The following is a 15,771-nucleotide window of genomic DNA, read 5'->3' as shown; positions in this document are numbered from 1 at the left end:
TATGTCGACTNTACTCACTACACACACACACACACACACACACACACACACACACACACACACACACACACACACACACACACACACACACACACACGCACGCACGCACGCACGCACGCACGCACGCACGCACGCACGCACGCACGCACGCACGTATGCATGCGCGCGCGTGCACACACACACATCTGCGAATTGAATTTATACGTACACGAGGTATGGTCCACCTCGAGGTTCACCGGACTCCCTCCGTCATACTCGGCGCTGTTCCCTATGTTCCTCCCGTCTCCCCCTCAGTGCTTCTCTCAGATACTCCAATATGTGAGCACATTATTACAGAGGCGCAAGAGAAGCGGGAGGAACACGAGAATCATGGGGAGTCTCTCCCGCAAGAGAGCAAAGACGAGGTGAAACGCATACGCGTTCTCCCGGTAGATCAGGAAAACGCACGAGTGAGTAAGCGTTCACGCAAGGGTGTTTAGGTGCGGTTCCCTCTCCTCGCGCGACCCTTCGCATACTCCTCTTCCTCACTTCCCCATCCTCCCTCCAGCTGTCGAGCTCTCTGAGAGCCAGATACGAGATTCCACCTGTGCTGCCTGATATGCTGCTGTTGCTGCCGTGCTCATCCTCCTCGTCTCTTCCATGTCTTCTCCGTGTCGTGAGATCGTTTCGAATTTGCTGAATAGCTCATCCTTTCTTCTTTTCCTGTTTTCTTAAAAGCCTGCGACTCAGGTTTTAAAGAAAATAAGAAAAGAAAGAATTGGGAGATTATGGTATCCAGATGAGAAAATTTGTGGATTTTTGGTACATGTATAAAAATCGATGAACGGAAGAAAAGCAAAGAGCTTATAATAAGGGCATTTAGCGGTCCTCACACTTCGCAATTCTCGCATGTCTTCACCTTTCGCCATCCCAACTGTCCGTTAAGAAATTGCCTACCAGTATTCACACGCATTCAGCGGTTTCCTCGTACTCGATCTCGTTTTCCGCGAAATCGTTTCGAATTAACTGAATACCGCGCACATTTTTAACATCTTGACTCAAATGGCACGAGATGGAGGATTATGTGGGCCGGTTCAGTGATCGTGAATATTATGATGTTGCAGAGATATAGCAAAAATAAAAGAATCATAAAGTTACCTTTGCTTGGCCGCTTTCCTTTTTATCAGATTTCGCCGGATTTTTTTTTCTCGAGATGTGCAATTTATCAGAATCGTCTGTTAAATAAATGAGCACTATGTATAGGTATTATCATTTTGATATTTATGTACACAATACTTTGAACAAACATTTTTGCAACGAATTCTATATAATTTTCTTGCGCTTGTCATCGACAAAATTCTAGACATGTTATTCTCCCTGCCTTCTATTTTCATTATTCATAAATTTACGTTTAAGTTTCTGAAGGGCTTTCGTAAAAGCGGGAGATGTAATGGATACGCGACGGGGTGCAAACCGCGTGGAGTGTACACACACGCAGAAGGATTTTAATGATCTTTCTTCAGGCATTCGTCCGACTATAGATACCAGATTCCACATGGACCGCAGCCGTACGTTGCTTCGAACTCGGCTGCATCCGCAGCCTGTTTCGAGGACACGAGCTTCTTATATACTCTTACTTTCTTTCTTGTAAAACTAATATAAACATTTGAGTAATTTAAGTAATTACTTATATTAATAATTAAATATTTAACAATTTTTTTTCTTTTCACCTCGATTCATGTTCACATAAAATATTACGTGATGTTCAATAAATAAATTTTACAATAAATTTTACAATAATTTTATTTCTCATCTATCAGAAATACCTTAAATAAAACTATGATATTTCTCATATTATTAGGTATTTACACTACATTCATGAAAAATATGTTTATAAAATTTTAATAGAGATTTCATTCAATCAGTTGTAAGATATACATCGACAAAAAATTTAATGCTGAATTTAAAATTTCACTAGAATTTCATAATGCCTAGATATATCCGGGACAGATTCGCAGGCGTGTCATGAACTCCAGGATAGCTCGGTTTCTCCGGTTCCGTTATCCCACGAATACCCGTCAGGTGTCCTTTTGACGTCTCGCTAATTGTTGCTGAAAGCAAGTATGCCCGTTACACAGCCATGAGCCTGGAATAGCTAGTAGTTCCTTTTCTTCGTGTGCGAAATTATACAGATTCTTGCCGGACGAAACGAATCAGCGAATCGATGATATGCAAATTTTACAACGAACGCGCGTAATTAGCGACGCTTCGATGAGCACGTAAATAAAGTAAAACTTTCTCTGCTCATTATTTATTCGAATCTTATTAAATAATTGATATTTGCGATAGAGCACTTGGATAATATTTACTGAATAAAAGTAAAAGTATTTCGTAAAAATAACGCAATGAATATTTTTTATCTCTACGATCTTGTAGCAATACAATTATCTAATTTATAAGATATACATTATTTGAATAGAACAGAAATATTACATTCTGTAATTTACCCAAAGCCATTTATATAAATTCCATTTCTATAAATATCAATAAATACTTATTGTTACTAATTATAATTACTAATTATATCTATGCATTAAATATTGAGATGTGTATTGTAGATCTAAATAAGTGCAGCTTCAAAATACAAAATTCGCTTTTACTGTTTCTACTTTTACATGTATACCGTATGTTGTAACATTATAAATAATTATTCAAATATCTATCTAAATAATTTTATTTTCTTGTAATTCTTTGAGAGCCAATATACTATACATTCTAATATTTCTCGTAAGTATCTCACCGTATCAGTATCTATTTGATGCTTGACGTATGTATCTTATGATATACGATTCAATACGATTCTCTAATTCGTTCTTTCAGAAGATGTATTGGCAACCACGACGCAAAAGTGTAAGGATGCGGCGTACCGTTAATTCAGTGACGTTGTCAATAACGATTAGACGAACGGCCGGGATGAAGACGAAGATATATAGACGAATAGAGGGATAAAAGAGATTTATCGTTCTGGCTAAACGCATCATTTCGTCGGGATATCGACCGAGCGAGTAAAGCAAGAAAAATCGATGATTTACAGACGGATGTGAGTTGTCAATCAATCGAAATTGAAAAATATGATGTTATCGAGAAACCATATCGAGATATTGAATTTTTTTTCGTTACAAGTATTGTATACACTTGTTGTATACACTTTGGCAATTAGCCACAACTCTATTCGCGATCGTGCCTAGATAAGATTATGTAAGATCAGTTATTATAACAGTTATTTTTATTATCGTCCACGCGCTCCGATCATAACGAGGTAAAATGTTATTAGCGAGATAATTAATATTCGTCTACGATCCGGTTTTTCGGTTGGTGAGTCCCAGAAAAAATTATAATTACGGTCCCAGAGAGTTTTTGGCGTCGGAACAGGATCGCGAAAGTAAGTCTCACCGCCCCTTGGCGGGCGCATTGCAAATCGCTGCTTTTTATTGCAGTCTTAAGAGGAGGCGGGTACAGATATTTGGGCGTGTAATAATCGAATGACGCCGATGAGACGAACGCGCAGCGCGTAGAGGGTGATCGTTCAATTTTCTGCACTGGCGAGTCACAGCACGCACACGATGAAGCCGCGTGGCACGAAATTTTACACAGTATATACGTGTGTGCGTTGAGGCCTCTGGTTGGTTTAAGGTTCGGTCAGTGAAGCCCGCACGATAAGCCCGGTCGAGTTAATTAATGTTAAAAAAAAGCTTGAGATAAGAATAAAGGGTCTCGTGTGCGCGCGTCCGCATGGCGCACCACGACGCCACTGGACCGCCAACAGGCCTCTCCCCACGAGTCCCATTCTCGATATGCATATTGTGCTCGTTAAATTAAACAATCGCATAGGGATCGAAGTAAAAATTCGAGTAAAGACTTATCTAATCTACCCGACGGGAACGGGCTGGTTGTTCGTCCGGCAATGCTCCCCTAGCGGCTTTCGAAGACGATCGTTAGAATCAACAGCATTCGTGTCTTTGCAGCTGCCTATCATACGACTTTTTTTCATCACAAATTGATTCTTAAAATAAAATTTCAAAAGTCATTCGCATATCGGATGGTAAACTTTATAAATTAAATTTATCTAATAAATAATTTTAACTACGATAATATATCGTATATATAAAAAGAAAGAATATTTTTAAAAAACTATACATCAATACTAATTTTGGAATAATTAGACAGTGTTTTAGAGAGTGTTTTAATTACAGAGAATACGTTTGAAAAATTTTATGTTCTGCTTCATAAATTATAGATTAACATTTAGAAGAACATAATTTCGCTAACCGTAGATCGGTCGCAGATAAGGTTGTCGACAGTGATGTTCTATTCTGACTTAGTTAAAATCCCATTAATTTGGAAAAATGCCGATTTTCTGGAGGACCCTTTCGTCGTGTCAGATATGTACATGTTACTGTGATATATTGGAAGCGAGTAAGGTGGCTTTTAACAAGGCGAGTCGCTATCCTTTCCTACACAGGAGATCTTTAGTTGTGTTAAGGTAGGGATCGACAGGTGTCTTTTCTACCTGTCGCTAATAAAAACTTATCGAAATCCGTTTAGTGGTCATAAGGACTAAACTATTGAAGGGTGTTAACAAGGAAGAGAAACGAGACAATTGGGAGAATGAAAACGAAGGTGGATCTGAAAACAGAGGAAGAATGGAGAGTTCAAACGAAAGTGAGAGTTCGAAAAAAAGGTGAGAGAAAAAGGACGCGATTGATGGAAGTATAGGCTCCCACAGTTATTAGGGACTGAATTGACTAAGGTTTCCAGGTTTAAGGGCTAACCTGTACTATCGACGATGGAAGGAGTCACCTGTCAATTACGGACAGAGTTCTTAGACTTCCTCGTACCGGGCCCGATCGTTATCCGCTCAGGAAATTGAGCATTCAGACCACTCTCCGTTTCTCCTCCCAATGAAAACTCTTAGAAGGCACGACTGCTTATTAACGATCTCGTGCATTTCGTGCAGTTTCGGCGTTAACTAAGCGCAGTCCTGTGCGTTGCGAAAGAGCGAAACAGGAGAAGCAGGTTCCGTGAATTTCATTTTTTGATTGGAAGCCGATTGGAAGATCGGGAGATGTTCGTGCCGAAAAATTATGCGATACTTGAACGAATCACCGGATCAAACTTATGTAAGAGAATACGCGGTTCTTGAACGCAGCTGATGCATATCACTTCAGGTGCCTTAATTAATGTAGATCAAACTGTTTTATTCATCGAAAAGAATTTCGTAGATGCACACTTAATTCTTTTCGCACGCGCAAGTATCTAGCATTCAGTTACGTATTAAACGCAGCTGCTGCACATTTGTCATCGTCACAATTTCATGACGTGACTATTATTTCATGACCATTCAAAATTTTGAAACTGAATTTGCAATCACGGTGCAAACAATCGTGGTAATCCGACGTAATATGCATTACATAACGATCATGATTACCACTGCGCATATATTGCGTATGTCCCGAAATATCTCGCATTAGTGTATTCTTCCATTATCCTTTAATGTGTTTATTCGCTTAAGAATATTTCACGAGCTGTTAGCTATCTGATACGTGCACCGCGCGTGTGTCTCGAGATTCTCTAGTAATAGTAGACAGAGATAAATAAAAGTATGATTCATTCGTGGGAAACATCCGGGCGTTCTATTAATAATCAGTGTTAGGTTAACGATCTGATATCTGGTGTATCTCAGAAAAATGCCACTTCCCTCTTTCATTCTCTGGTTCGCAAGAAGAAAATCTGCACACGCCGAAATCGTGCGGTGCAGACTGAAGCCGCGATTTTTACGAATGCCTCCGGTATACGTGAGCGGTGTATGGATCGGCTGAATGGCGATCGGCATCAAGTAGTTATCAAAGAATCCCATTAAATCGTAAGAATTTCTTGCGGCGACCAGCCTCCCTCTTCGCTCCCTCTCACTGTTCCCCCCCCCCCTCCTCTCTCTCTTTGTCTCTTTCGATCCTCTTTTCTCGTCTCGAGTCACTCGTGCGCGGCAACGTAGTTAATTTCTGCGTACCAGCTTTTAAAAGTGGCCACGCAAAATTATTGCATCTCTCAAGTGGTCTCGTCGACGCAATTGTATTGCTGTGTTGCAAGCGTGAATGAGAATGCGAGTTTTGTGTATGTATTTTAGTGTGATTGAATTACCTCGCAAGGATAACAAAGAGTGAAGAAGCAAATTGAAAGAAAAAATAGTGAATCGAAGTAACACGTCGAAATATTAATGTCATGTACTATAAATGATTCGATCATTCTGAAATTTACAAATATTTTACAGCTGTAATATTCATCTTTCACTACTTATACATAACTTATGCATAATATCTTTCACTACTTCAAAATGTATTATCTTTTAATTATTTATATGTAATAATAAATAATAATTAAATTATTATTTATATGTTACAAACGACGCTATCGTGATATAATAATGAGATTAAAAAGTAGTCGTAAACGTGATTCGATTTAAATCGAGAGAAGATTTCCGTTTGCACTTGAAACGGAAAGACAAACAAAATGAATCGAGGCAATGATTATTCACTAAGAAACCTGTGTGTACTTTTCACAAAACGTACTTTAAAGTTAGAAATTTATCATAATATCAAAATTATCATTGAAGACAAAGTTATCGATAGAATCGTTAAGATCTTGATATGTACTTCTAAAAATTAATAAGTCCGATTACAAAAAGTAAAATAGATTGCTGTCGCATTGTCAACAATATCACGATGTTTGCATAGACATGGACGATGTCATGGTCGTCAGGATTAGTACGATCCGCTTCGTCTTCTCCGTATATCTTCTGCCATCTCTCTCGATTCTTCTGCCGGATCCTCCATTCAATGGACCTCTCTCGAAGTTCTTATGGAGGTACTCACGCAAAACGTCGCCACGTGACTGGCATCCGGATCGCCGATGACCGATGAAGATTCCGGTCCGTACACGATGGAATCGACGAGTAATCGCTGTGATGCCACACAGTGCATTGGCCCACGCAAATCTGATCTTTATTCCTCTCGAGAGATCGATGAGAAGCTCGCGTAAATAGTCTCGGCTAATAAGCTCGGCTAATAAGCGACAATTTTTTTAATTTAATTTAAAGCTATTCTTATATGTTTTATATGTGATATTTTGTTTTATTATAACACAGGATCGATTAAGAAGATTACGAAAGTTATTTATGTTTTATGATGAAAGAAAATAAATATTTTATATTAATTAATTTAAAATTAGATAATTTAAAAATATTTCATGTTGAAACGATTTATTATTTTTGTATATACAAAGTAATCATACGTGCTGCCAAAAAAGTAAGGGATTGTAAAATCTCTCTCAAAGTTCTAACGATTTCTCCTTCCATATAATTCCATACGTCATTCCATTATATTATAGACAAATAAACGAGCCAGTCTTTCATACACTATGGTGATGTCGGTTTTCACTGTTCGGAATGTTCTTAAGACCTCTTCAGAATCTAGGTAGACGTTCAGTAGAAACTAATGATCGATGATAGAGACTTGTGTTGGGCGTTATCTGTGATCAATGTCAAGATTATAATCGCGTACCAGTTTCTCGGCGCGATTTTCATTAAGTGTCTGGCTATGGTGAATAATACAAATTGTGCCAGCTTACGTAATCGGCACACATAATATAACAGAATAATAATATTGTCTGCGCAATGAAAGCAGAGGAACTATTTCTTAGCACAACTAGACTCGATATATATATATGTGTATGTATGTATATATATTTATCCTCGGCATCCGTTCTAATACAGAGTACAAGTTGTACTATTTTTTTTTAAATCGTTTTAATGTTAATGAACCGCAATGTCACATAGCTATTAAATAATAATTAAATGACAAATGACATGCTTTTGACAAATTCTATATTTAAATATAAATCATTTATGTCATGCTGTTGTATGTAATGCATATAAAATGTTTCTTATATATATATATATATATATACTATATTTATGAAAATTTATCTTTATTCTTAAAATTTGTTCCATCTTCAATTTTTCTTTGGAAATATGATATGAATCGGGTATAAATATTAAATAATAATTTAAAAAATAAAACTTTCTAAACGTAATAAAAGCATATTTTTTAAATTATTAATGAAAGATATTACATACTATATAAAGACATAAAAACATTTATAAAGCTAGAATGATCGAATCATTGATAAATATTGGCTGTTTAAAAAACAGCGACGTCGGGAGAAGCATTCAGTCCATTTTGGACTTATCTTTCTCCTGAATTGTGAAAAGAAGGAGAGAGGCAACGGAATATAATCAGATTCAATCTCCCTCAAAAAGCACATGCCATAGAAGACATGCGGCTCTTATCTAAATATATCCTAAAGTGGAAACGCACGCAAACGTTTTAATTAACTAATTAACATTTTTGGTATCGCGTCTCGTACATCTTGATTCCACGGATTAAGTCATGTCTCATCGCATTCTTCGTAGATTAATATGTTTTCACAAGTAAGTGCGATGCTCATTATAAAATTTCTTTTATTTGCATGACAATTTCTTTCTTTAGAACGTGATTATCATAAATTGCAAGCAATTGTCATTGCATATATTATGCAATTAACATTTTCTTATATTTTTTTAAATTTATGTCAAAAGTAATAAAATCCAAAAAGAAAGATTTTAAAACATGAAAGAATTACTAAGAAATACAAGAAATTTAGTAGAGTTTAATAAAGTGATCGTGTAGCAAAGAAAAGAAAGGGAGAATTCTGGCTATTATAATATTAAGAGTTCAAAATTGCGCTTAGGATTTATCTCACCTCTACCACTTTGCGAGAAACGGTGGGCTCTCATACGGGTCCTTCGATCCCCTCTCGCACAGATCCACCCAGCCTCATCGAGCCAAGTTAATCGGCGCAGACCTCTGCAAGCACGCTTCGCCACCTCGACTCTCTTCAAGAGCCTCCAAAGCTGGTATTAATAATCCGACGTTGAATCCTCCGCCATGCTTCTTCATATACTTTTTCGATGCAACGCTGGTCCGTCGCTTTTCAGTCACGTTAATCTCCCTGAATTCATTTAATTCGCAAGGGAAACCCGATACGTAAACGATAACACATTCTGCAAATTCTGTAACAATATACCTATACATACGTCCAATAAAATCTTTGAGATAAATGTTACGCTACGCTATTCGTCTAAGAATAAAACGAACACCTGTTGACCTCGAGTGGAACGGTCATTTTCTTCTCTTAGAAAATCCTATCGACCGAGACTTTCGATCGATGATCAAGATTACGATAGTCGATCGAAGCATCCACATTCGCGTAATGTTACTCAACAGCGCGAATCGTACCTTGTTTGTATTCACATGTCACTAGTAATCACCTATATTATGTTACTTGAAATGTGAATGCGAATTGACGTGCGTGCGAACACACTGCGGAACATATATTATATGAAACCACGTTTAACAAATTGTTTGGCATGATTTACCGTTGCGTTCGATATATCGCAACGAGTTATCGTATTTCAAGATTAGGTTGTCGCGGGTAATTCCATATTCAGGATTTAATCTGAAAGCTGGGGCCCGTATGAAAGCAATGAAATATCGTATATACACTTTATTTAGCGTTAATTCAAAGATATAATATAACGGTTATACAATATAAGAACTCATCTTCACGTTTGCGAGTCGGCGAAAATTTTTCAAGGAGCCTCTCTCATACTCGAACCTGCCATTCTTTTCCTATCATATCTTGACATTCGTGGGAGGCAAAAAGGCTTGTCCGTCCAAGTAATCGGATTAAGATATTGTATGGATTAAGAAATGAAGAAATATTCACATCAATCATCAAAAATGAGAATTATATGAGAAGAGATAAATATTTGATCACTTCAAAGACAATTATTACGATGTGATGGTTTTATAATGTTTAAATTCAAGAAAATTCTTCAACATGCACTCACTAAATTTTATTCGCAAAGATGATTTTTTGAATCACTGAAAATTAAGATATCGCAAATAAGAATAATTAAAGTGACGGTATTATATATTGACTAGTAACATATAACACGTCTAAACATTTAAAAAACATCTAGAGAATTGTTATGCGATTTACATCATTAAATCTAATAGCAATAATGATTTGTAAAAAAATGTAAGCAAAATCTATATGGCAAAATCGAGCATGATTCATTTAGCATACGTCGCTTCTCCTATGTTCGGAGATGTAAATTCTCATCACTTGATCCGCTTATACCGGCCGATATTACTTTCAACTCGCTCTATAGAAGGTCCATAATATACACATGATATGAGTGCGACGATAGCATGGAAAACGAGGGCGCCGGCGGCTGTAAAATTATATAGCATCTTCTTTGTGCTTTCACGAATTCACGAACCGTTTTTATGGCCGCCAAGAACTCCTCGTAAATCGGCGATACCTATGTAATATTCCGCTGTAAAAAGGTATGCGTAATAGAGGGAGAAAAGTAATAAAAATTCTTTGGCAGCAATAACTTTAATGAAAATATCGATCGAGATGTTAGAAAGATTCGACAGCTAATGTCACATTATTAATTTATCACATTATGTCTTTTGAGAATGTAGGTAGATATATATGTTGCGAGTATCATAAATGTACATACACGATAAATTACTCTCTAAACTTCTTGAAATGAAATCTCGCTCTAATAGAATGAACATGCAGCTAAGGTCACTCCAATAAAATGAAATTTTACTCAAAAAGAATGAAAATTATTACTTTTTTTCAAGAAATGAAATATTTTCACTCTTCTCCAAAAATGATTGTATCTTTCACTCCAAGAAATTTAGAGAGTAAGAATATAACTTCTAAGATTATAAATTATAAAAAGAAAAGCAAAAAAATTAAAATTAGACAAACATCTACAATTCAACTTCTTTATGTCTTATTATTTTTTTGAAACCTAATTTAAAACTTGTTCTTTTAAAATGTAATATAGATGAAAAAAGTTCTTTTTCACACAGTTTAATTATAATTGAACAATTTAATACAAAGAAAAAAAAATGGATGTTTTACGTTCAAAATTGACATGACTTTGTGTGTTATTGGCACAGACTATACACATAAAATTACATCGAATAAAGAGATCAATTTGTGCCGTATCCCTTTTTTCATGTAATTACATGAAATTCATCGAAAACTAGCGTATCAATTATAACGGCCGTTGATAATGACTCGGTCATAATGACAATGCTCTCTTTCCTTGCGCACACAAGCGGTATTAACTCGCACGGAGATAAGCCTGTAGAAAAGCCGTGTGTATAGCAGTGAATCGTTTCGTAAGATGCCAGGGCGGTCTGCCAAGAGTTACTACTTTTTGTGTCAATTAATATTTCGTCACGGATCAGAGGCTAAAAGCAACGTCTAGAAACCCTTCGGGGCCTCACAGTCCATTCAAGCGTACTTACTTGCCGTTTCTTTAAAGTACGGTATATCGATACCACTCTGCTCGATTTTCTTTTCTATCCTGAGAACCAGCTTATCACACGATAAGTTTGATGAAAATGATATTCCAATTTTTCTCAAATGTATTTTATTCTTGTTCCATGATAACAAAACTACCGAGTAGTTTACGCAAATCACTAAGTTGTAGCTGACGGTTGACATTTTTGATGCAACATTATTATGGTAACTTGGCAGTTTATTCAAGAATACTTCATTAATTGTGCTAACGAAGTGTCACGGGAATTATGATTTTATGTTAATGATATCGTTCAGTTTCCCTCCTCGTTTGTTTTTATCGTTTCGACTTAATTTCTCGACCACTTATGTACGCCTCACTGCTCCTATGCTCTGGTATGCGAGGTGTGGAAGATAAAAAGTGAGCCATCTAATTAGACACGATAAAAATGTTAACGACATTCCAGATGCGCGCTATTTTGATACGTCGACTCGTTGATACTCTCGACAAGATCTCACCTTCTCGCGCGTACACCAATTTACGTATGGTGCGTAATGCAACATTATTATTTACTCGCGATTATGCAGAGTAACCGGGTAGCAACCGGTAGATTAGTAGATCCGATGGTGACTTCGCTATTGAGCACGATCCCTGTTTAATGATGGGCGTGAGAAAAAAGGGCGAACGAAAAGCACCGCACATATCGCTGTGCCAGTGTGTGGATTGCTCTGTGTCAGGAATTTGCAGATCTTAATCGATATGCGCGAGATAAGGTGAATGCAGAATATTGCACATCCGCGTGCCTAGAATCCTGTTTATTATAAGGCCCAAGGATATTCGTAATCTTCCAGGATTTGTTCGCAAGGAAAATCGATGACATCCACATTGTCAGATGTCTCAAAGTCATTGGTATATATTCCGTTTCCATTGGGATATATTATAGTTATAACAAAAATAAAAGTGACAATTTTTCCAAAACTTTTCTTGACGTTAATAATTTTTCGAGTTAAGAAAATATTAACCGAGTTAAGAAAGCTTTTCCTACTTTGCGTATAATGTCTAACTGCAAAAATTAATAATTTTAGCAAGATAAATTATTTTACTGGTTAATGATTGCCTAAAGTTTGAATTTTTTTAATTCCCATAGAGAATTGATTCTCTCTAATTAATGGAAAAGGATGTCTCACTGAAGCAAGTATACTATAATAATTTTATACGCATTTTTTTAACTCCAATTGGTCGGTCACGTAAATTTACATTGCGACCACTTGTAATGGAACTGTCGATACGCTTCGTGCGCACGGATGATTATTCCCGTCGCTGACCGACAGAGTCAATAAAGTTAGAAGCAAATACACGCGCGACTTAACAGATTTCAAGCAAGTAACCACGTTTCATTACACAACGTGCATTCATATCTCTCAGCCGGGAAAATAACGAGCGAGGTGTTTCCACACTTCGATACGTCTCTAACGCATAGACATCGTCCAAGGCCAAAGAATAGCCTTCTGCACTCAAGGATAACCCAAGATACTATCCTCCTTACACGATTTTAACTTCTGCCATCCGGGGGCATTAAATTGCTATCTCTTTGCGCAAATCGACTGTTATATCGTCCCGTTTATTGTGTATGTTTTGCTATGAGAATGATGCATCAGTGTATTCTTCAAGATTTTGCAACCCATTATTAAAATCCGATAAATATACTTCGTCTAATTTTAATTGGTTGTAACTGTAGCTTTCGTCTCATATGGATGACTTATTGTGAGAACAGCCAATCTCGCTATCAAACTATCATAAAATGAAATGGTGTGGTTGTAAATGATGCAATCAAAGATCGGTTTTAGCAGGAGCCTGTGAAACGCCTCTGCGTTGATGGTCACTTATTAATTACTACGAAAAGTCATGTTAGACAAACGATTAAACATCCGATAAGCATTGTAACCGAAGTGTTTTACATAAAACATTTTAAAAAATTTTATGACTTTTAAAACGTTGAAAAGGTCTGGTTGTTTTGATAAAAAATTAGATTGAATGTAGTATGTCATTATTCAATGAATATTTCCATCTATTGGACCGTAACACGTCTGTATGATTCCGGTGCGCAATTTAAAAAAAAGATCGTACGCAAACGATTATCTGCATCCTCCATATATTCCTAGGAAATATAAAAACATAATCTAATGAGGTCACCACATCGCCTCCAAGAAACATGTTTAAAGCTTTGTCAAAATCGAATCATTCATTTGTCCAACGCGTTAGACAATTATTGAGATATATTCTCCTGCTTTGTATTCCAGGGATAATATGAAATCCAATATCAAAATCGTGATGTTATAAAAAAAAAGTCACATTCAAATAACACGATAAGGTCGCAAGGATCCACGGACCGGAAACATCGTCAGGACACGTCAGATCGGCGATCGTTGGGCTTCCCATTAATCTTCCGACTGTTTCGCCAAGAGGAATGGAGCGGAGAACTAGAAGGAGCGAGGAGAGGGTGGACAAAAAGGCGATCGTTTCAGTACGAGTAAGCGAGGTAGCGTGCCCTGAGGCCTCTCCACGCCGCCACAGTCAATATAAACGGGGTCGGTTGCATCGGCGATATGGTGCTGGCGCTCATGCTGGCGCTGACTGCTAGCACCGGTACTCAGGGTCCTAGCATCAGCAGCGACAGCTAGGAAACCCGGCGGTTGGAGAGCTGGTTTATGAATGCAGTCCTCGCCTGTGCATTTATACCGGTAGCTGGAGGCGCTTATAGATAAAGAGCTGGGACGTGAAGAGAGAAAGAGATGAAAGGATGGAAAAAAAAGGTGAGGTAGCGAGTAGATGAGAGAAGGAAAAATTAAAAGAAGAGGGAGATACGGAGAAAGATAGAGAGAGAGGGAGGGGAGGGGGAAGGGGAGAGAAGGAGACGGGAAGAAAGAGAATGATGAAATGAGCGCAATGATGAAAGTAGTATGTGTGCGTAGTGAACGCGCGGATTCAATTATTCTGTGATTACAACGCGACTGGCGACTGGACGGTCGGCTGACTGCTTGGCTTCGATCGCCACTGTGGTGCCCCTTTGCGCTACGTGTTTCTACGTTGAGGTTGTTATACTGGGTGATCGTACGGGTAGATTCAAGTACGATGGAGTTAGCGCATTGGAAAGTGTTAACGACCTTTTCACTGCGTGTTATCTGAAGAATAACTCTGTCGTGAAAAAAAGTTATCGCGTCTCATTTAATCATTATTGTGTGTGAGTTATTAGAGTGGAAAACATTTGAAACAATAGATTTACAAGAAGAAAGCAAATAATTTACTGCGAGGATATACACATTTATTAAAATAGATAGTATCGAGTTATATAGTTCACAAAAACATATTAAGTTTTCTTCGATTATTATTTAATAAATAACGAAAGTCAATAATTGCACCTTATTGCTCTATTCATATACGATATGTTGTATTCACATTTCTATATGAATATGTACAACAATCGTCTTCATGAAAGACGATCACCTTGTATAAGTGGTGACTGGCCAATATTCTCTCCACCCATTTCCACGCTTGTTCTCCTGGCCACTTATGCTCAGCCCTATCGCGATCACGTCTAAACTATCGCGATCTGTTATTGCATACTGCCTACTACGCGCGTCATACGCCGATAAGCCACCGACAAATCTGATAACTTGCGTTAGTACTCTCACGCGCTTGAAATCAACACGCTGGAGATACTTCGTGTCATCGTTACAACTTGCTGGAAGCAACTATTGATGTTTATCATTTAAATATTTATGGTTCGTATATCGCGCGAACACGCTACTTATTCAAAACAATAATAATAAATTAACATACTTCAGTTCGATCTAAATTATTCTTTTAACATATTTCATAATTAATTGTTTCCCGATAAAGGTTCTTTCCGCAGTTGAATTTGATATATTTAAAATAAAGAAATCATGTTCTCTCTCTTGAATTATATTTTTAAACTACGTTTTTCTTTAAATAAAAAAAAACGCAGTCTACTAAATAAATAACTATAAATTTGTCTTTCAATTTATATGAACTTTTTTTTATTTATGTAATTAAAATTAAATAAAATAAAATTTGTATTTTTCATTTTGAGTTGGAAATTAATCTCCAACTCCTTCTTCGATAGTCACATAAATACGATGCAGATAAACGTTGCTCTTTATCTCGTCCTTAATTAATCCCCGAACGGATTTTCTCGAACTATCGATAAAACGAGGACCAATGTCGGACCATCTCGGCGGAGCAGAGCCATCGTCGTGACCCTCAGCTTGCCGCGCCAAGGATTTTAG

Source organism: Atta cephalotes (assembly GCF_000143395.1).
Source record: "Atta cephalotes unplaced genomic scaffold scaffold00016, whole genome shotgun sequence".
NCBI lineage: Eukaryota > Metazoa > Arthropoda > Insecta > Hymenoptera > Formicidae > Atta > Atta cephalotes.
Note: the sequence above shows the minus strand (reverse complement) of the source record.